Source organism: Anomalospiza imberbis, chromosome 1 (genome assembly GCF_031753505.1).
Source record: "Anomalospiza imberbis isolate Cuckoo-Finch-1a 21T00152 chromosome 1, ASM3175350v1, whole genome shotgun sequence".
NCBI classification, from domain to species: Eukaryota; Metazoa; Chordata; class Aves; order Passeriformes; family Viduidae; genus Anomalospiza; species Anomalospiza imberbis.
This window is the reverse complement of record NC_089681.1, coordinates 15,000,112-15,022,174: the sequence shown is the minus strand read 5'-3', so window position 1 is coordinate 15,022,174 and position 22,063 is coordinate 15,000,112. Positions and strand designations below refer to the sequence as shown.

General features: G+C 39.8%; 1 long non-coding RNA gene across 1 annotated transcript; it reads right to left on the bottom strand.

Annotated features, from left to right (window-relative positions):
- Positions 1-2,310: 2,310 nt before the first annotated feature.
- On the bottom strand, positions 2,311-3,562 carry LOC137475718 (uncharacterized). The gene is made up of 3 exons (XR_011000048.1): positions 3,043-3,562; positions 2,503-2,775; positions 2,311-2,383 (listed from the first exon to the last, which is right to left on the bottom strand). It is a non-coding gene; the product is annotated as an uncharacterized lncRNA (long non-coding RNA).
- Positions 3,563-22,063: the final 18,501 nt, after the last annotated feature.

Below are 22,063 nucleotides of genomic sequence, written 5' to 3'. Positions count from 1 at the left end.
ACATTACAACTTTTTCAACAGTGTTTGGCTGAAAACAAGTTAAACTGATGCAATTCTTTGTGTGTTGAATGGCTTCAGAAACAGAGAATGCTGAAAGATTCTTCTGTGGGATAAGAGATTGCTTGTCCTAATCTGCTCCATTCCCCAATCTGTTCTTTAAACCCATTCCAGATGATCTGGAATATTCAGAACCATAAATGTATTGAGTCTGGAAATTTGGAAGGAGAAAGAATTGAAACCAGAAAACCTGACTTCCTTAAGGAAGAATAAGGGAACGTGTGAGTTCTTGCCAAAAGGTTTTTCCTGGGTTCTGTATTCAGCTTCTGGGACGTTATTTGATATAAAAGTTGTTTTTGTTTCCAGCAGAAGATAAGCTATTGCTCTTTGTATAGTCTCACACAAGAAGAACAATTAGCATTTTAAGAAAGGGATTTACCCCACAGGACCCTGTAGTGTAGTCACAGCATTTTCACATCTATGTGGATCTTGTTTCACTTTGTCAATCAAGATAACTAAACCGAAATCTATCAAGTATGTTTATCCTTTAACATTGAGGCAAATCTGCACATAATTTACAGCAGCAATAATGCAGTGTTGAATGTGACTATCTCCTTGAGAGGACTGCAGGAGCATTTCAAAGACATTTAGGCAATAGTTACTGTTTTTCTTTTGTCACTGAAAAAGCAGTAAGACTGGTTGATTTTTTAAAGACTACAGACCAAAGGACACTGAATAAGACCACAGAAGGAAACTGTAAAACATCCAAACCTGGTATTAGGCTACTATCATACTCTGAAAATTAACCTTTGCCTCTTCTTCAAGCCCACAAAGTACCATTTTTCTACACTGCTGAACAGCCATGAGGCAGCCCACTTACAGGCAAAGTGATTCATCCAATATTTCCTACCAGAGAACTCCTCAGTGGCAAGAGCTGGAATCTAAAATGATGGACATCTAACTTCCAAACTCATTTCCTTCTTTTTCTGAGATTATAAACACAATTACTTCCACCACTGTAAACAAAATCCTAAGAGGTTTTGATGTCTTCTGCAGTACATAATTTTGAAATGATTCAATACGAAACAGTACCTCTCTCAATTGCTGTAACCTATAGAAACATAACTGCCTATATTAAGGTTTAAACAATCATGAGCAACACAGATGTTCTATTTTTTCTTTTTTTTCCTTTTACCACAAAAGAAATGAGTTTTTGATTTAAAAACATTTGTGATCTGCTGAAAATCCCAGGTTTGGCAGTAGATGATGTCAGGTTTTCAGTGAAATGCAACGCTGCTAAGCCATGGACAACTGTGTTGTGTAAGTTATTGTCAATCAGGAAGAAAAAAAAAAAAAAGAGTTCCAGATTATTTTCAAGGAAAAAATAAAATATATATTTTGGCCTGACCTGGCTATGGATGTCAAAACATGTTTCAATAGCACTGGATCCTGCCTTTGATTGAAATGTTTGCAGTTTACAGTATAAATTATCACACTGCTAATAATACTGAAGATGTGGGTAGGTGGCCAAGATAAACATACCATGTGGCAGAGGATAGGGTGGACTATTGGAAGAATGATGGGAGACAAGCAGCTGTCACCCAGTTCTCGTGTGTGCTGTAATCAAGATCACTGAATAGATGGAATGTATTGAGAAAGAAGCATTTGTATATTCTTTCTCTTTCCCAGGCAGCATTCTTATATACATAAATTCTCCAGACCTGTCATGTTTTCCGCTCCTTGTGCTGCTTTTATGGATTCATGCACATGGGAGAGAAAGGTTTTATGTATCTCATAAAAAATGTGAATGTGTAGGTATATAAACATGTAGAGTGGCTTATAATGATTTCCAAACTGTACAAACTAAGAAGAAAAGAAAGAAAAGGCAATTAGAGAATTATTCGAATAGCTTTTATGAATGTGCCCCTTCCACTGTTGTTGCCTACAGCTGACAGTAGCTGAACAATGAAAACACATTGGAAGACCGACTGAAACTCAGTATTTCCCCAGTGCAGGTAAGTCTGGTCCTTTCTTTGCGGGCAAAACCTCTGGAAGGGATTACAAATTACAAGCAGTAAAAAAGCAAAGGCAACAGCTCTGCAGATGAATGGGTCAAAATTCAGATAAAATTGAGCTGAGTAGAAAAAAAGCAGAAGCACAATATTTTCATTAAACTTGCAGAGTGAAGCAAGTAAGAATAAAAATTACGTGATTCTGTTGTAATAGGTAGAGCACGATTTCTGTTTGGTCTGACCAGAAATAGGCATTTCTAACACAACTTTCACTTGTGTCTCATCCACACAACTGCTGACATTTATCCTTGCACAGATCCAGTGAAGGGAGTTGGAAGAGGAACTGCATTTGAAGACGGGTAGGTACAGAATCTCTGGGAAAGGAATGAACACAAATATCAGAACTTCCACCCCTGCTGTCAACGCACGGAATAGCTCAGTTCATGCTTGGAGTCTCAGGACAAGCTGACATAGCTGACATTTGGGTACTTACCTCCTTTTATTTATCAGCTGAGCAAATTTCATACAAAAATCACGGAAAGGCAATAAATATCAAGCATTGCAAATTCTATTTCCACAGAATAAATGCAGCATCCAATGACTTTAATGCTCCACATAGGTATTGCCTCAGCCTGCCAACTTCAGAGTGGAACCACACTTTAAATATTCTGCAGACTGTAGTTAAGTGCTGTAGTATGTTAAACTTTCCAGTCTTACATATTTCAATTGATTCTTTGTTCTCTTCTTTCAGAACAGGTTAATGAAGCTGAAGAAAAGGAGAGGAGGATTGGCCATTCAATAAAACTACAACATATGGAAAATCCAACATTTCAGGGAATTCTAGGAGCAAGTTAACACATCTATTCTGGTGAGACTAGTATTAATGGCTACTTTTTCTTCTGTTCCTCTCCTAAATTAAGGATTTATAAGACCTTCTACACACACAAATTAGGCATCACATCAGTTGCCTGAAGAGATTACAATATTTTTTCCAAAAAGAGAAACCAAGGCAGATAGATGTTAAATGACTTACCCAAGATTGCAGTAGAGTCCAAGCTACACTCTACACTCCTGGAGTTCTAGTCCCATTCATGAATCCTGATCCCACACTCCCTCCCCTTGCAAAAAAAAAAAAGGGGAAAGTTGAGGAAGATTACTTCAAGTTAATCCTGATACATTTTCAGGATCCTTGTGCTGGAGTGTCTCAGTGGATGTGCACCCAAATAGACAGGAAATCAAAATACTTCCCTTTTCAATTAACTATTACAAAGTTTCCTAGTTCCACACATATATAAAAAGTACATTTTGAGCAGAAGCATTTAAAGGGATAACATAAAAGTCAGGAAGTAAAAAAGAGAACATCAAAGTCACAGTAATTAGCTCCTCATGTCTAGCTGATAATGAGAGATGTCTTTTTTCTTTTTTTTTAATAAAGAAAATGAAGACACCAGAGTGGATGCTACTTGATTAAATAAGTGATGTAATTGCTATGGCCCCATAATCACAAAGTCAGGGCACATCCCTTAGCTCAGATCATGCGTGCATCCGTGCCACATGCAGATTTTCTTCATTGTGGCAGTCCCCCTGTCCTCACCTCCTGTGCACAAAGGGAAGAAACATTCATAAATAACCCTGCTCCATGAGTGTGTCTGGGAGAAAATTACTTGTAAATGTCAAGAATGGCTGATAATAACTGAGAAGACAAGCACAAAGGAGGAAACCATTCTCTGTGTGCATTTCCAAGCTGGTTTGCCCACAGCATGATCAGTGGGTCACAATTTGGCACAACAATTTCTATTTAACTAGAAGTTCCTCCCAAATATGCCAAATGAGCTTATGAGATATGAGAGCTCAGCCTCTATCAGAGGAAGCCCTGCAAAAGTCTCTCAAATAAAGTAAAATTAAACATGTTTTTCTATATCCCTTAAAAACAACCACTGCCAGTGTTCAAAAATATTTAAAAAGGCAACAATTTAGCAAATTACTGTAAAATATATTGAAAGGTACCTGCTGCAGTCAGGACTCTTGCACATCTTCAAATTAAAAGTACCCCTTTTGCAAAGAAATCTATTCTCATTATCCCAACTCCACCACTGCTGTCTAATCCCATGCATTCCTCTCAATATTTACCTGCTCAGTCCTCATTCACCACTACTGCTCATGCACTCCATAATATAGCAGTTACTTTAGGTTCAGCTGTAAATAATGCATGCCCATGCCTGCCATCTAAATCCTCTTAAGTTAGAAGTTATTTCCAGTCATAAAATCATAGAAATTAGAGGCAGAAAAGACCTATTAGGTCATTTAGACCAAAGCCCCATGCCAATGCAGGATTGTTTCCTGCAGTACACTTTCTACTGCTTTGTCCAGTCTAGTTTTAAATGTCTCTGGGGAACACTTTAAATGTCTCCTAAGCGGTGTTGCTTCTGCTTCCCCCAGAAGGATTTTCCACAGGCTGAGAGCCATGCTTGACAAGTGAGTCATGCTTCTTTGAAAGTGCTGGTCCTGGTAAAGCTCTATGGCTTTAGTTCATGCCTTTTGATGCCTGATTAGCATTGTCTAAGGCATGTCAGCTGAGGTCTTTGAGAAGGAAAAGTGTATGAGGAGATCACTGTTTCTGCTGCAGCTCTGTGCAATTAATTGGAAGAAATTTAGTGCTGGCTGGCTGGCAAAGTTTGCAGCAGTTTCATTGCTTTTGGATGTTGCAAGACAACATCGGTTTCATCCTGCAACCTCTGTTAAATGTATCTTCACCTGTTTGGGTGCTACCTGCTGTGGATGTGACAGCCTGGTCAGAGAGCAAGAAAACCAGATAAATTTTCCCAGAATCAGCCTGAGAGGCTTTAGGGAGTTGAAGATAAACAATGATAGTTTATTATTATAAACAACCTGCAGGTGTTGTTTTCCTACTCTCTGTTTTCCTGTTTTTCTCAAAGATTGTTTATAAGAAAGGCATTTTGTTAATTAGCCAATCAGGTGAAATGTGTTGATTAATTGACCAATCTGGTCTGTCTGTATCAGAACAATGTATAAAAAGAGAGAATTCAAAGTAAAGTGGCCCTGCTGTGCAAACCAGCCTTCTGGTGAGTCTGTGTTGTTTCTTACTCAGCAGTGACAACCTACTACAGGGTGAGAGTACCACAATGAGAATACTCTGTGACACGGGCACTTGAATCATTGAGGAAAAAGACCTGTCAAGGATGGCAAAAAGAGTGATGAAGAGCGTACCAACTCATTCATAGTTTGGGGAAGGAAATTTAAGGAGGAAAAGAGTAATGTTCTTTCCTGAGAAGTTTCTGGTACCTCAAACACTGGCTTGATGTTCAGACCGGAAATGCATAGGAATGGTCTTGGGCTCAATCTGCTAAAGAATCTGACCAGTTTTCTGAGGGTACAGACTGATGGCAGCTGAAGCGTGTGTGAAATGCTCTGTCAGCTATCTAGTGCACAGGAGAAGCTTGGAAAAAAAACAGTGCTCACATCATGAAACAGGATGTGATGGGATGGGAATGTGGTGTGGGAGTAGGGTAGGAAAGTCGCCTTTCAGCAGAGCTCACTTTGACCAAGTCATACTCACTGTGAAACTGCTTTCAAGCAACACTGATCCACCTAAAATCCAAATACAGAGTAAGTGGGACTCACCAGTGTAGCAATAGAGCAGAGCAGTGAGAAAAGGCCACACTCTGATAGAAGTAGATGTAGTTCAGTTTTGAAGTAAAGAATTGTTTTGGATGTTGTCTCGAATAAGCTGAACTTCAAAAGCTGTGACAAACACAACCAACAAACTGTGTTGTGCCTAACTTAACTAAGTCCTAAAAACATCTTGTCTTCTATGTTTATCTTAAAACAAGATAGCCTCTCCTAGAAGGTAGTACCATGTCTACACAGGAGAACAGAAAACTGCATAGGAAACTGAGAACTGGTTCTCTACTGTCAGCTGAGGAAACAAAAGAGAAGATCATATAAACAAGCAAGGAAAAAAAAATAAGACAGCATTTATTCAAAGATGGTGTTTATTCCAGTAAAAGCTCATGCAAAAGCTGATCTGCTTGCAAGCTTACTCCAACAAAGACATATGCCAGCTGAGCTGTGCATCTACCCATTGATACCAATGCAGATGCTGGGGCATTCATGCTGTCCCATTCCCTCTCCAGAATAAAGGTTCCTCTAGCTTTTTGCTGCAGAAAACAACAACCCTCAGACAGAAATACTCAGAGAAATTACTTTCCAAATGAGGTTTGTAGGATTTATCATGGAAGAGCATGTTCATGCATGTGCATTTTGTGGGAAGGGGAGAAGAGCACAAAATGGCAATTACATGGCTGATGATCTTTAATCTTCTCAGGGATGCTTGTACAAGATAGATGAGTTGTCAGCACTTCCTCAGCCATTTGCCACACTGTCCCTCAGCTCATGTCCAAACCAAAGAAATACATATGTAAAATATCATATGAATCCTTTAAAGCCTAACCTATACAATTCTGCACAAAGGCTCACGATAATGTGAGAAATTATGCAAAATGTGATGACAGAAGACTTTTAACTAGAGAGCAGTTCCTTCATAATATCTCCTGGGGAAGGAATGTTCAGCCCATGCTCTTTTACAGAAGCATTCTTGTCATCTCCCATGCTTCATGCCCCACTTCACCTAAAATTCCAACTGTGGTAGGTTGTCCCACTGTAAAGAAGCAACTAAGAAAATAAAAGTTAAGCCAGCATATTTAAGCAAGTGCTGATGCACTTCAGCTGCTCTGGTCCTGGCTCTGTTTCACTCCTCATACACAGTCTGGAAGAAAGGAGCTGCAGATTGCTCATAGGATGCAGAGCGTTCTGTGCCAAATTAATCTATGAGCTTCCACACCAGCTCAGGCAGATGTCTCCAGGTGCTGAAGTGGTAAGGACAGCAATGGAGGACTGGCAGACTAACATGATGACTTGCTTTGCCACAGACAAAGAGAGGCTGAGAAAGGCAAAACTGTGAACAGAAGATGGATTGAGGTAGGGTGAGAAAGCTGTACATGACCTGGCCCTGAATTTCCTCTGAATTCTCTATCCACAGGAGCAAGCTGATGTGATGATGGCTGTGACCACAGCAGCTATCAGACACCTCAGTCAGCATCAGCAACGTTAAAAGCCTGGAGGAGAAGGCAGGGAAACATCTATCCTGTAAACCCACCTCCAAGTTGTACAAGAATGCTGCAGCATTATTACCTGTAACTAAACCTCTGTGTTCACCTGGAAAGAGCTTTTCCATCCAGAAGATGAGCCTTGCACACAACCACTCACACAGACAGGAACTCCATATGTTTGTGGTCATGAGCTTTTCCACCACCTACTAACCCAACTAGTGCAGTGCATCCCAGTGACAGCTGAGGAGGTGCTGAGTGAACTGCAGATCAGATTGCTTCACACAAGGTATTCCTGCCCTCCCCACAGCACCGCTGACCAGCAGTTGGCTGAGCAAGGAGAGGAATAGACGTGACACTCCATGACAAACCACAGAAGGAAAGTGGAAAGGGGAGTAGGTCCTCTCTACAGTCTCTTTAGTTGACTACACAGATAAGGGCTTCTTGAAAACAGATAAGGGTTTCTTGAAAGCTTCCTGCTCACGGGTCTATTCTTCTTAGGCCTTAATAGAGATTTAGTTTGCTCAACCTTCTCTTTGGTTAATGGAAATAAATAAAACTGATAGATAAAACTCTCCCCCAGGAATATACATACAAAAATGTGGTTGTAAAGATGCCCTCAGTGCAGCCACCCATGCTCTGACTGGCAACTGCTCAGAAAACATAATTTCTTGAACACAAAATACTAAGTAACACCATATTTCTTAGCTCACGTCCCACCACAGTTTCATTTCAGCACAGCAAAACCTCATTAATTCGCACTTTGCTTATCCACACACCTTATAATTCACACGTAAAAACAGCAGTCAGCAAAGATTTAGCAACAATGTGCTTTATTGAGGTCTCATGTTGCTGAGATTTCATTATTCCTGCAAAATACGCTACCGTTCATTCACTAGCATAGTAAGATTTCAACATCACCATAAATATCTCGACCTAGAGATAGGCTCACACCAGCAAAGTTTGGCTCCAAAGTCCATGACTAGGAAATGCCAAAGTTTTAAACTGGAGGAAAAAAAGTTGTGCATAAAGGCAAAATGAAACTAGATTACGATCACAGCTTGTGGTGTTTCCTGCATTATTGTATTTCCTTGCCTTTTAAAAGCACCTTTTCATAGGTTAGACTAAGAAATGAATTCTTACTTGCATCCAGAGAAGCTTGTATCACAGAATACAGAGGAGGCTTTAACACACATTTGTACTTTTTCAGCTCTGCAAAAATCTTCAGGAATTCTGGAGAAAGGGTCTTTAATGGTCCCAGTGCAATTCACAGGTACTTTTATGGCAGTCACAAAACCAACCGAAACATCTTTTCCCCCTGGTCCCCAGCAGTTATTGATTATTGGGAAGCAAATAAGAACCCTGAGCTTCAAGAGATGTTTTTTTACTGGCAAACACATGGTGGGTAGGAACTGTGTACAGCTGCTTCACGCTGGGCCAGTGCAGCAAGGCAAGCCATAGGAGTCAAGATACTCACAGCTCAGTTTGTGTGACAGGTATGGAAAGTTGAGGGTTTGGACATTGTGTGAAGTTTAGGCTTACAAACTAGTTTCAGAGAGTCTGGAGAACATATAGCAGCAAGCAGTATGAAGCATGTGCTGGTCATTTGGCACTTGGACACCCCAAAGAGTGGTTAAGATGTGGGTGTGCCTCTCTTCTACATGCTGAAAGACTTTCCAGTGCTATCTTACTCACTGCCTTGGGTCTTACTATAGCTGGGTGATTGTTAAAACTTCCTTTAAGAAGACTGCATTTTCTTGAAGTTCAAGCCTTCAGCTCTTCAGGGTTAAGCCTGCCTCCTTTCTCTGTCTCTAGGCACAAATACATTAGGCTCACACTTTTAGCCTGAGGGCTGCCTCACCCTCACCTTCCTTCCTCTTCTGAAGACAAGGAGCACCAACACCCCATTTCCACTCCCTTCTCCTCCCAGACCTCCACCCCACTCATTATAATATTCTCAGATTCTACACTATATCAGTTTCTTTGCCTGTTTAAAGTCTGTTGAGTGGTAATGTTTAGTAAAATATTTAACCAATGAATTCCTAAATGTTGAGAGGCATCCCTTCACAGAGCACAAATGATTGCATTATTCAAGCAGTGTTTTTCTTTTCATTGTTCTGTAAAAGTCAGTGTTTTGTTCCAACTGCAATGTTTATTCCTATGTTCTGCTTATTTCGAGAAAAGATGTAACTATTTTCATGCAACTTGTATCAGAAATTATGGAAGTATTTACTACTGGTATACACTTCTTGTCTGAGATTTCAAGAACACAAAGGATAAGTCCCTAATGACAGCAATGTATGTATCTTTTTATGGATAACAGGGTGGCATTTATAATATTTCCCATTTGATTTTAACATCAACAATTTTCTTTAGCAGAAAAGCTGTTAAACTGCTTTCAGGAATAACCTCTTTGTTCCACAACTGTTGCTCCACACCTCCTTCTGCCCACTTTCCCTGCAACTGTGTGCCAGATCACAACAGATATCTGAGGCCTATTGCAAATTTCAACCACATTATTTAAGTCACAGGTCTGACATGTCTACACAAAAGCTCTTTAGTATCTGAGCTCTTTTTGGATGTCTGTAAAACTACTTTCTTCTACACCCAAAATTTAAAGGTATGAAACCGAAGAAGCAACTGTCAGACTAGTGTAATGATGTGAAACAGAACTCAGTGCTCTGTTTTGCAAGAAGATGTGAGAAAATCCCTGGCACACACAGAAAACTCAATTCCCACAAAGTTTAAAACCTTAATATCATTATAAATTACTGTATCTGGTGAATAATCTTCAGCCTGTGTTTTTTTCATGCTGGTTCTACTGCAACTCAGGATGACCTTCTCATCCATATAAATATCCAGTCTTTCCTGGGTTTGCTTAATCTTTAACCTGAAAAACATCTCAGAAAGAAAGTTGCACAGTCCAGCTCCACATGTATAAAACCTATTGCTACTTGTCCTTGTTTATCACCAACATAAGCAACCTTTCTTCTCTCACCATTTCCTAAAAAGGCCCTATCACCATGCTTGCACCTGTCAGGAGTGAGAATGCATTTGAGGCAGCTTTTGAGAAGTCATTTTGCTTCAGTGTGGCAACACGATGGGAAATGTAGGCTTTGTCACAGAAAACATGGCTCACGTCCTCCCAGAGCTGATTCATTCCTGTCCTTTGGGGAGAGCAGCAAGAGCTACAGAGAAGCAGCAGTGCAAGTCATCTCAAGGCTCTGAAGTGATTATTCAGCTGCCATTTGCTCTTCCTATTCCCCTCATTACAAATGCAGATCAAAACACTCTGCAACTATGTAATATATGCTTCAAATATTCTACTCTGCATTCTTCTGATAAGAAAATGAGACATATATATTTATATCCAAACTATAAGAGAACCAATCAGCAAACTGGTGCCTATTTCAGTTTGGGTATTCCTAAAAATATTAACTGAAAACAGATCTCAGGAATCCAGAATAATTTTTTTTTTTAACATTCTCCCTGTCAGTGCAAGCAAAATATATCTGCTTTTTAGTAAAAGAGGGACAAACAAATGATGCAAATGAGTAGGCAAAGACAGTTGCACCACGTGTAGTTAAGCTTGATGGTATCACTTTCATTTAGAAATTCTTAAAAGCTATAAGTAAGTTTACTATTGGAAAACACCTATTTTTCCAACTGGAAGATCAAATTACTTAAAAAAAAAAAAAAGCCAGCATAGATCCAAGAGACAAGATTTTAATTTTTCAACACAGAGAAAGGTGAAATACTGCTCTTCTCTCGATGTTTTCAATATTTTTACAGTTTACAACAGTAATAGTGAACATCTAGATTTGATGTTTTTTGACAGTTCATGACTGCCTGGGCTAAAGGCTCTGTTTTACTTGTGGACCTCAGCTGTGCCATCCAGCCACTGTGGCTCAAAGAAGCCTACCGTGATTACCTCAGCTTCCAGTGTACTTCAGGGCACTCTGGAAACATGAAGAAAGATAGAAAGAAGAAAGATAGAAAAGTCATGATTTGGTGCTCTCCCCAGTCTAGTTATGTAGAAAATTTTTAGACGAAAGTATGTGACCGCATGCCATGAGATCAGTGTGTGTCAGACTCACCATGCATGACTTCCCCGGACAATCAGTACCCAAAAAAATTATAAATAAATTTATAGATAAATAGATAAATTTCCAGAATTCTCAAACTCTTACTAGACAAGATTTCTGTGCTTGGAAATATCAGGAAAAGGCTTATGGCTATTTGGAAGCCAAACCTCAGCAAGGATAAAGAATCATGAAGAACTGACTGGTTTTTGTCAGCCCTCTTACTATTGCAGCCTCTTCTGTACCTGTCAGAAACACACAGTAGCCAGATTCAAAATTAAGTTAGCACCAAGATTTTCAGTGTTTGTTTTTTGTTTTTTTTTTTCTTTTTTTTCCTGTGAGATCAGTTGAGAAAATCTTTTCTAATCAGGAAAGAAGAGCAAGATGCAAACTCAGGACCTCCTCCTTCACCATGTGTCTCATAAAATCATTGAATATCTGTTAAGATGCATTTCATGTGCACCAAGCACAAGGAGGAAAAGTTGCCCACAGCCAAGTGTGATGAGGATGTTTTAAATCTCTCCTAGGAGCACCCCAAAGGAACTGGAGAGGCTCTAAATTAAAGGCTACAGGTGCTCTATACCAGACATGCCCATTTAGACACTTTGCCCTGATGCTTTTTATAACATTCTCCTCCAGGATCTTTTTATGTTTCATATTATTTTATTGCAGTACCAATTAGCTGAAACATCTATATGAACCCCTAACCCTGCTGTGAATATTAAAGAATGCTGGGGATTGAAATAGAGAGCACTACCAGAGTGGATTTTTTAGACAGAATTAGAGGATAATAGAAGTCTTTTTAGTTTGTCTTGATAAACTGCATTTCAGGGAGATTCAGGAAATGTGTTTAGGGACTGCAATAGATTTATGCGTTTGTATATTTGGTAAGATATCTCATCATGAGTGCAACTCCTGGTACATCAGGACTTTTTATTAACTGGCACTCTCAAGCTCACAAAAAGATCAATAATAAAACCACTCTTATGCCTGATGAAATACCTAACTATCAGCCAGTTACACAATGTTTAAGGGACCATAGTGGGTCTTCTGGTCCAATCTCCCTGCTCAAGCAGGGTTATCCTAGAGCACATTGGGCAGGTTTGTATTTATCCTGAGTCTAGACAGGACAGGGTCAATTTTTGCAGTAGCCAGGAGGGGCACAGCCAGAACCCAGAGGTTATTCTATACCATCTCATGTCATTTTCCAAGGGTGGGCTGAAGGAACTCTGTTCTGAGGAGAAAGGTTTCCTTCCAGTCAAGCAAGCGTGGCAGAGGGAGTGGTGAGGGGGGGCCTGGTTGCCATCTGGGTAGACCTGCTGGGTGACACCAGTTCTGAGCTAGAGGGGGTGGTTGGATAGTGCTGGATCTGAGCTGGGAGCAGCAGGGTAGCATGGCAGAGGGAGCAGTTGGGTATTTTCTATTGCTGGGGTTTCCACAGTGAGCAGTGATGTTTCCTTTCTTGGACTCTCTCTCTTTATTGCTGCTCTTACTGTTTTTCTTAACTCATTGCTGTTTCCAGTAAATTGCCCTTATTCCAACCCATGATCTTTACCCTTTTTGCCTCCATTTCTCCTTTTCATCCCACTGCAGGGAAGAAGTGAAAGGAGGGAACAAGCAAGCAGTGCTTGGCTTGGAGTGGTTTGAGTGGAAAGACTAAATTGGAGAATACCACTCCTAAATCATGACAGCTCTCAGACAGTTTTTTAATATGCCCAGTCAGGGAAACTCCATTACCTCTTTGGCATCATCAGCTACCTGAAAGCAGTCAAAAAACATTTTTTAACCTCATTTGACAAAATGATGCTGTCAGGTACATGAATGCTGCAAGAAAAGAGTCTAGCATCATCCATGTCATCTAGAAATGGAAAGCGATCAAGTGATAAGCTGCCCTGAGAGATGTGAGGAGGTTCCAGTTCAGTCCTTCTGAGAGTCTTTGTTTTAACCCTTAAGTGTGTCACAACATTTCCATAGCATAGGGCAATTTGCAAACTGATAGCACTATTCTACCTCTCCATCCCATGGAACGAGAATTACATACACTATGATACTCTGCCTATGCAGACACCTACAAGATTCCATTGTTCTTTCTTCCCCATTGCCCCTCTGCTGTACAATTCCCCATCTACTGGGCACCTCCTTATACTTCAATTAATGTTTTAAGTAGATTTCCTTCAAAACTCTTAATGAGATTTCCATCATTAAGACGTGAGTTTTGCTTCCTTTCAGAACTCTCTAGCCAGGCCGAAAACCATAAAGCCAGGCAGGCATGTGTGGTTCCAGGAACACTAAGGGAAGGAGAAGCTCAGTCCTGAACATTGACCTGGTCTTAGGCCTGCTAGTACATGCTACATCTGAGCTCACACCCATTCGGAGCTAGTAAACTTTCAAATCATCCTGCACCTCCACCAAGCCTGCTAATTTTGGGATGGCAGCAGCAATCTGGATCACTGGAGGCATTGGGTAGGTACAACCTGAAGCAGGCACTATGTCATCTCACAAGGGTGCTCATTTTAGCTCATTTTATCTCATTGGCATCCAATATGTGTCACTTTAAGCAACAGCTGCTAGTAATCTATGAATGACACAAATGATGAGATGGTACTCTCTCCTGTTTTATAACAGATAGATTCACAGTATTAAAACCAGGATATAACTGAAAACCTCACAATCTGGATGCAGTGATTTGTTATTAAATGTCATCCTTTTTTTGCCACATCTGGGAGGTTGATTTGCAACATGCTTGTTCTCCTGATAATAGAAAACCAGAAAGATGTTAAAAAGCTTCCTCCCCTGCAAACTAGAAGGGAACAGTTTCCAGCAATGCTTCTTCTTCCCCAGAGAGAAAAAGCCCACCCTGTAATGATTGTAGAAGGTCTTATTTAAATGGTTTTAAAACAATGGGAAGGAGAAAAAGGGAGTGAAAAAGGGACATTTAAGTGTTCCAGAACTTTGAACAGATTTGTTCTTCTCATGCTGATGCACACTGTGCAGCATTAGATCACATGCTGCTAATATCATGTTGATTTATGGTCTGCATAAATGGAAATAAATGGTATTTGCTGTTACCCGGAGAATAATAGATGGCCCTGGAATGAACACAACACCACATTCACACAACAGGCTCTGTTCATGTCACAAGCAAGGGGAGTGCAACTTCGTAAGGTCCTTCTCTGCCATTCCCACCAAAAATCTTTGATACCCACTGATTTTAATGAGTAGGAGTGGACATTTAGGACAGCATTTTCCAAAGTGTCTGAATAATTTAGAAACCAAGCTGTGGTATAACAAAGCAGGGGAAATGTTGGGTGAATTTCTCCCTTGAATAAGAAACTAGAGACTCCCCAGGTCTTTCCACAAAGTTCACCAACCACACAAGCTGGTCAGGATCCTCTGCATCATTTCCTCTACTTCTTCCCTTCCCTGCAAGAAACCTCAGGGCCTTTTCTCATAACTTTCCTCCTGGCCTGAGTGACTTGAGCTCCCTCTTGAGAATGACTCTCTTCAAATATGGTGTGGGCACTGAGACACAAGGGAGCTAAGCTCTGAGCTCATGAAACCTGCTTGCCACTTTTGAAAATATGGCTTCAGGTGCTAAATAACTCCAAAATCACTTCAAAACTTACCCAGAGTGTCTGGCACTAAAATTTTAGCTCCAATGCAGTCTCTGATTGTGGGCATACAAGCAAAAGCACTGAGTTACTTTGGTTTAATGACTCATTAGTTAAGCTATTAGGTTTTACTTTACAACCAGGGAGGGTAAGTTTGTGCAACTAGCCAGTTACCATTGCTCAGCTGATGAGCAATACCCTGTTACGATGTGGCAACCTTGTTGCTTTTGAACATCTGCCCACACACTCCTCCATTATAACGGGGTCTAATAGAGCTCCAAATAGCTTTGGTTCCAAAACAATCTCAAACAAAACTTCTCCTTTAATAGAGTTTCAGCACTGCCAAAGCATTCACATTTCAGGCTGAAAGACTGAGTATTTAACCTCAGGACACAGATGATTTTCTGTTATTGTTGCTGTTGGCAGAGAAGGAAAGGTTAAATAAGTTTGAGACAATTTCATTTTTGATTCTCTATAAATATAGTCATGTCCATAGTGTCTTCTATTTCTCTGGTTAGATGATTAAAACCTTACAATTAATGTATGTTAAATTACATGTTATAATTAAAGGAACAACTGGTGAAGCCACATACCATTAAGGTTATCTGATGCTTCATGTATTAAGATTTTGCTTCTTTGTGGACAGCTTTGCACTACAGCTGAATTCTTATCTTTATTTTTGCTTCCTGACATGCTTACATCTAAACTGTACAGTCTTTACAGTTATGGGTTTGGGTGTTATGTGTATGTGTGTGTGTTCTGAATATATAATTAATAGCCTAATATATTAAAAGAACATTGAAACTATTGATACCTACTCATTCATCCTCAAACAGGTGTTATTATATACCATGTTGATGAAAATTTAAAAATCTAACTCAGTTCAACTGAGCACGAAAATCTTGGTGTGCTGACACTGTAACATTATTCATTTATTTGGCTAGTCTACCTCAGTAGGGATAACTAAGATGAATTTAAGAAAATAAAACTTATACAGCCATTGCCCTTCATAGCCAGTATCTTACGATGCCCAGCACTTGACATTTCATAGGAGATTGATAAATGGCAACTTGACTGGATGGTTGGGCTTGACTGGATGGTTGGGCTTGCAGTGTAGTGGGCAAAATATCCCCATACCTGCTCATCTTCTGGAGCTGACAGAGACAGGAGAAGGAATTTGTATAAAACACTTTGTTTGCTTTGGTGTTCTGTGCTCTCCAAGACACACAAGGATGTGAGCACAGAGAAACAACTGCCTCCATCATGATTGCATGCAACAAAACTAGAATCCTAATACAAATCTTGCAAAGCCTTGTAAAAAAGGGATTTCTGGAATACCCCTACAGTGGATGCACACTAACTTAGGTCACCATTAAAAGCATTGGATTCCTTGCTCTCCCATTACTTCAGCTATTAGGGCTCAACAAGTCAAGAGGACAAACTGATGCAGGCACATATGAACACCTTTTCTTCAGTTGCCACAGCCAAATTTGCCAAGGATCTTGAATCACAGTCTGTAGTGACACAAAGCCAGTCATGGAGTCACCAATGAAAGAAAATTTGTGCCTTTTTTTGACAGATATTTGCTAAAGGAAAAAGCAAGAACACACTAATTAGGACAGTAATATATGCTGGATATACATTTCATTCTGGCAGATACTCTCTACTTGGACAACTCAGCAAAACAGGTGAGGGAGAGAAGGGCAGGAAGCAAGACAGAGATGAAGTTAAATGAAATCTTCAGGGTTCCTTAACAAATAAAAACAAGGGTCCAGGACAGAGTTTTCTAAATGTTTTCCTGCTGAGAATTTTATAAAGGAATATTCACTTTCTCAGGGAGAAGGTAAATGAGAAGAAAGTTAATTTCTTCTACTATGACTTTGATAAGAATATTTCTTTAGCATCTTCATCAAAAACTAAAGCCAAAGCTACCAAAGCAGACATAGATGAAGCAAAACAAACCTGAATAATCTCTTGGCTTCAGCGTCATTTCATCAAGGTCAGCCACTAATACATATAAGTATATATGTGTGTGTGTGTGTGTGCATGTGTGTGTGTATTTATATTAGAATGTCACAGTAGTAAAACTGTGAAAAATGAAACTATTTAATCATCACAAAGAGAAACAGTTGAGCTAGCTACCTCAATACATACAAAGGAAAAATGGAAAAAGGAAGAAACGGTTCTGCTTCTGACCAAAAATAATTTTTCATCTCCAAACAGAACCTGCAACAGTAGTGAGTTCTACCTATTTAAGGGCAATTACAGTGGAAGAACTAGGTCACAAATAGATTTTCTCCAAATAGTATCCCTATATTTTATACTCATTGAAATTCTTTAGACTAGAATTCTCTAAACATATTTTTTTCCTTCTTAATAATAGTTCACTTCTATTCAGGTAAAGCTAAAACCAGAAAGGTGGAACAGTTGTCACCACAACTCTTTGAAAGCCCAGCTCTAAGTCCAATACTGAGTCATCCAGGGCAGATAAATTGTGCATATCCTAAAGAATTCTCCAGCACATGAATGTCATTCCAGTAGACACAACACCACTGAATTCTGAAGTGATTCTTAAACCTCAACTATGTTTTTTGCACATGTTGACCACATACAAGGACATTTTATTTCTGATGTGGGGGAGAGGAGGAATGTGCCACCAGTTTGTCACAGAGCCCCAGGGACTGACTGAGAAGCCAGCAGTCTGATATGGCTTCTAGCAGCACACCTAGCAGCTGACCAGGACAAGCCATCCCGATAATAAACCCTTGGGGTGGAAAAGAAAGTTCAGGACAGTTCTCATTCAACAGGTGCTGCACACATCTACCTCTGGGTAGCTGAAGTGCTGCTAACAGAGAGGAGTTGTCTGTTATTTCCTTCTTCCCTGTACTTTTAGAAAAGAGAAGTTTTGCCACTTGGCTGGGGAATGTCACACTTTTCAGGCAGAAGGATCACTGCCCTGGTGTGGAAGAACTGTCTTTCAGCCCTGCTGAAAATACCAATGTATTTCCTTTAAGTACCTAACCATGGTTTCTCCTGCAAGTTGGGTGGTAGAGCACAATATGACAGCACTTCTTCTTTTTATGTCACAACACTCTACATAATACAGATCCCCAGAGAGATGTGAGTGCTGCATTTTATTGCACTTTAAAAACACTGTGCTAATAAATTCCAGTCTCATATAAACTACATGGACAGAAGTGCTCTGCCCATGCAATCTGTCTGCTCAGTAGAAAATGTGTGTTATTCTGAAAAAGTCCACAGCTTAAGGTTCCTCACTGGAGCGGTACAGATGAAAGGAAGAGCTCTGTTACTCTTTCTCCCCTTGAAAAATAAGGGCATCACAAAATATGCCAGATACAATAACTCATGGACTTATGGCTCCAGTGTTCTTACATAGTTTCTTTTATTTGCACATTGTAGTCTCTACCTTTTTATTCTAAAAAAAACATTTCCTGATTATTTTTTATTCTTTCCTCAAAATAACAATGCCCACAAAAGTCTGCAGTGTTTGCTTTTAGCACAAAAGCTTCTTTATGTCTTCTGGAAAATTCTTCCATTTCACATTTTAACCAACTGAGACAATTAGATCAAATCTAAACTGGAAAATTCAATTATCTGGTCTCCTACGTCTTGCAGTTAAACAGCTTTTTTGAAAGCTAAACTCCTACCTCTCAAGAAAATAAGTTACATGAACAGCTAGCAGTTCTGAAATAAAATCAGAAATGGAAGAGCCAGCTGAGGGTATGGTGCTGGTCTTAATGTTTTCAGCTTTGTATCCCAGATCCTTATGACTCAGAAAAATATGGCTGTTGTTCTTCTTGTTTTTAATGAAGTTTGCCATAATCTTCCTCCCTTAATTTGTTGGGATGAAATTTTGTTACCTTTTCAAAGCAGTCAGTTTATTTGACATCTTCTCCTGTGTCTCCTACCTAGGCTTATTTTAGTGAGATCACATTCTGTTCTTCTCGCCTTCCTTTCTTACATGCATCCAAATCCCCTTTTTGGTCTTCAACAGGGCCCTTGCAATTAGCAAGGACCCTCCAGGATATGGTCCCCAGTGCAGTGCTCCACCTGGCTGGCAGGGATATGGATTTTGACAAGAAGATGCTGATTTTGTGGCTCAGCTCTGGCCCAGTGATGTTTTCTGTGTCCTTGATCCTCAAAAAAACAATTTGTTATTCAGAAAATTGGAGAGCAGTAGAGAGACTCAGAAAATCAGTTTCCTAGCTTTTAGCTAAATGCCAATCTCCTCCAATACAGAGGGAAGAAAGGAAAGGATTACTCTAATAATTTCATAAAACTCCATTAAACAACCAGCTAGCTTTTATGTCCATTACTGTAATCCTCACCTAGTTTATTTACCTTCCTGTTCTGGGATGCTTTTAGTTACTAAAAACTTCCAGTGATGTGCTAAGCACTTTTCCCTCATTAGCAGAATGTCACCCCTGAAATGTGCAGGTCTCACAAGGGCTCAGCCCCTCTCTTTCACACCTGCTCTGCTCATTCTCTTTCATCTCCCACAGTCATTCAAATATTAGTATAATTCTTTGTAAGAGGTAAATCCAGAAACACCTGGAGATGGAGAGAAATTTTGTTCAGGATGTATTAACCTAGCAAATTAACTGTTTAACCCCTCCTTCACTCCTCTGGTATGACTATACTTATTTTGACATCAAGTGTGCATCCACTATCTTTATACTTATGAAGTTATTTCTCTGTGGGAAAGGAAATCAGTTTTATGGCCTTACAATCAAATTCTCCCCAAGGTGTTCACTGTATGACTCTCTATGTAATAAAATCATCTTTCCCAGAAAAATCATGCACCAGTAAAAGCCCTGGTGGGAAAAAGAGGCCAAATGAGAAATAAGTAAGCTTTCCTGATACTCTGTATCACCACTGAGCCCAAATGTTTGCTGTTTGCTGCAGGTGGAGTCTGCTCTCAGGAGTGGGTGGGATTTACGCGTATTCTAGTCCTCAGTCTAAGCATGGCCCTGCTGTGAGCCTCCCCTGGGCAGGGGCTCAGCAGGGCCTCCCTGAACCCTGAGGTCTATGCCACCAGCTCCTCTTCCCTGTTTTTGCTTGGCATGGCTTCTACATCAAAGAAAAGCTCTGTGTTCCAGCTCTAACCCCTACAGGGCTGGAAAAAAGCAGCTCAGGGCCTCTGTCAAAGACTTTCCCTTCTAAAGACCAACCTTCTTGAATAATGACAATGACAAAATCATTGATTTTTGCAAATCACAAAGAACCTTGGGTTTCAGCTCATTTTCATGGCCCATGAAATTGCATTTCAGGGCAGATATACTGGGGTTCATCTCCTGCAAGGCAGATAAATTTAGATGTCTAAAACTAAGTTAGGCATATTAAACTTCTGTATAGTTAAAGGAGAGAAAGGATAGTCCTTTTCATCTTCTTCTGTTACCCATCTGTGGAAGAGATTCATCACCATCTGCAAATAAGCAGTTTTGTATAAAAAGGTCTCTACAGTGAACTGCTAAGCCTTAGCTCACATTCTACAGTCAAGACAGAGTAGTTATATCAGTTATATCAGTCATGATGGCAGCAAAATAAAAGATCCCAGAGCTCAGGTTCAAGATTAGCACCACTGTTCACGTGTACCCTGGCATGGGTCCGACCTGTACCAGCTACACCATCAATGCTAGCACATTGTTAGGAGATAGCATAGGTCGGGCACCAGCCCCAGAAAGCAATAGGGATAAGGCCAGGTTTTTTAGGGAGAAGAAGAAAGATAATTCAGGCATATGGTTGCATGCATGACACCAAAACTTATCAGCAGCCCATGGTCTGTCTAATTTGCTAATGAAGAGCTCCTTCTCTTTTTGTTTTCCTGTGTATGCTGTGACTGTGGGACAGGGATGTAACCTGTCCCTTCCTGGAGAAGCAACACACATTTTATAGTAGGACTTTTCCTTTCCTAAATGCCTGTGCTCAGAGGGAGAAATTCAGCCATCCATTCTCTTACTTCTCTGGTGAGATACTTTCACTAAGATGCTGAGGATTTTTCTAGATAAGAAAGCTGTCTGGAGTACATCACAAAAGATGTGCCTTGATCAAAATCACAAGCTTATCCAGACTTTTCTAATTCTGTCATGACCTAGCTTTAAAACAACTAATACAGGGTCACACACAATTTTTCAAAACTTTATTTCCCATTTCCAGTGAAAGAAGGACTAAAGGGGTTACAAAGAATGTGGAAAATACTTGAAAATAAGTCCTTTTAAAGAAGACAAGCCAGTCATTCCTCAAACTGAAGGCATCAGACCTGTTGCTCCCCACTCACAAATCTTTATCAATACATGATGAAAATTAATTACCAGACTGAGAAAAAAAATCAGTTCCCCATTACAGGCGTGGGATGGGCAACTATTTGAGACACATTTTTCTTTTCTTTCCATCTCAACTTTTTCTTATTGATTTGCAGCTCTTTGATGATAAATGGATCAATTGTCTGGTAAGAAAAGCAGGAGGCATATATTTACATTTATAATCACAATTTTAATCATTCATCTCATTTTAAAAGTCACTGTTATTCATTTTTATGGTTTTTTTCTCCAGCATTTTATTTCAGCATAAAGTGTTAAAATGTTAGCACTTCTCATTACTGACTGATTATTTTCCTCAGGATTTTAAGTTTTCTTTCTCTTTCCCCGTGCCTAAAATCCAATTTACAACCTGCTAAAGGCCTCATAAGATTTTTATGGATTATTTCCTGAAATCACATTAATCTAGCTCCTGTTACTTTGCACTAATTTCACCTGCCATTGTATGAAGTAACTAAATTCAATTGCTTGGAAATGATCCCCTGGAGACTTCTTCATGAAGCGAGAAAAAGAAAAAAAGTAACCCTACCTTGATGAGGTTATAAATATGGTGGGAACAGCAGGCCTATAAATTCACAGTATGTGGACCCTTATCAAACTATGACAATCAGAAGCCATCAAATAAGGTCTTTCAAATAAGATATAGATAAGGGCTTGGATTAGATTGCATTTGGCTTTGTCTCAGCTACTCTGTTAGTCTCTCTGGCCTCAACAAGTGATACATTATTTATCGCTGTTTTAACAAGCTAGGGAAGTTGTCCAGTAGCTTATCAGCTGCACACTGGTTCATTAGAACACTAATTCAACCAATACTAACTATGCTGGGCATCAGCTATCAATTAGATGTGTCCTTTATTTTAGGGAAAGTCTGCAGATAACTCTGCAAGCCATCTAAGA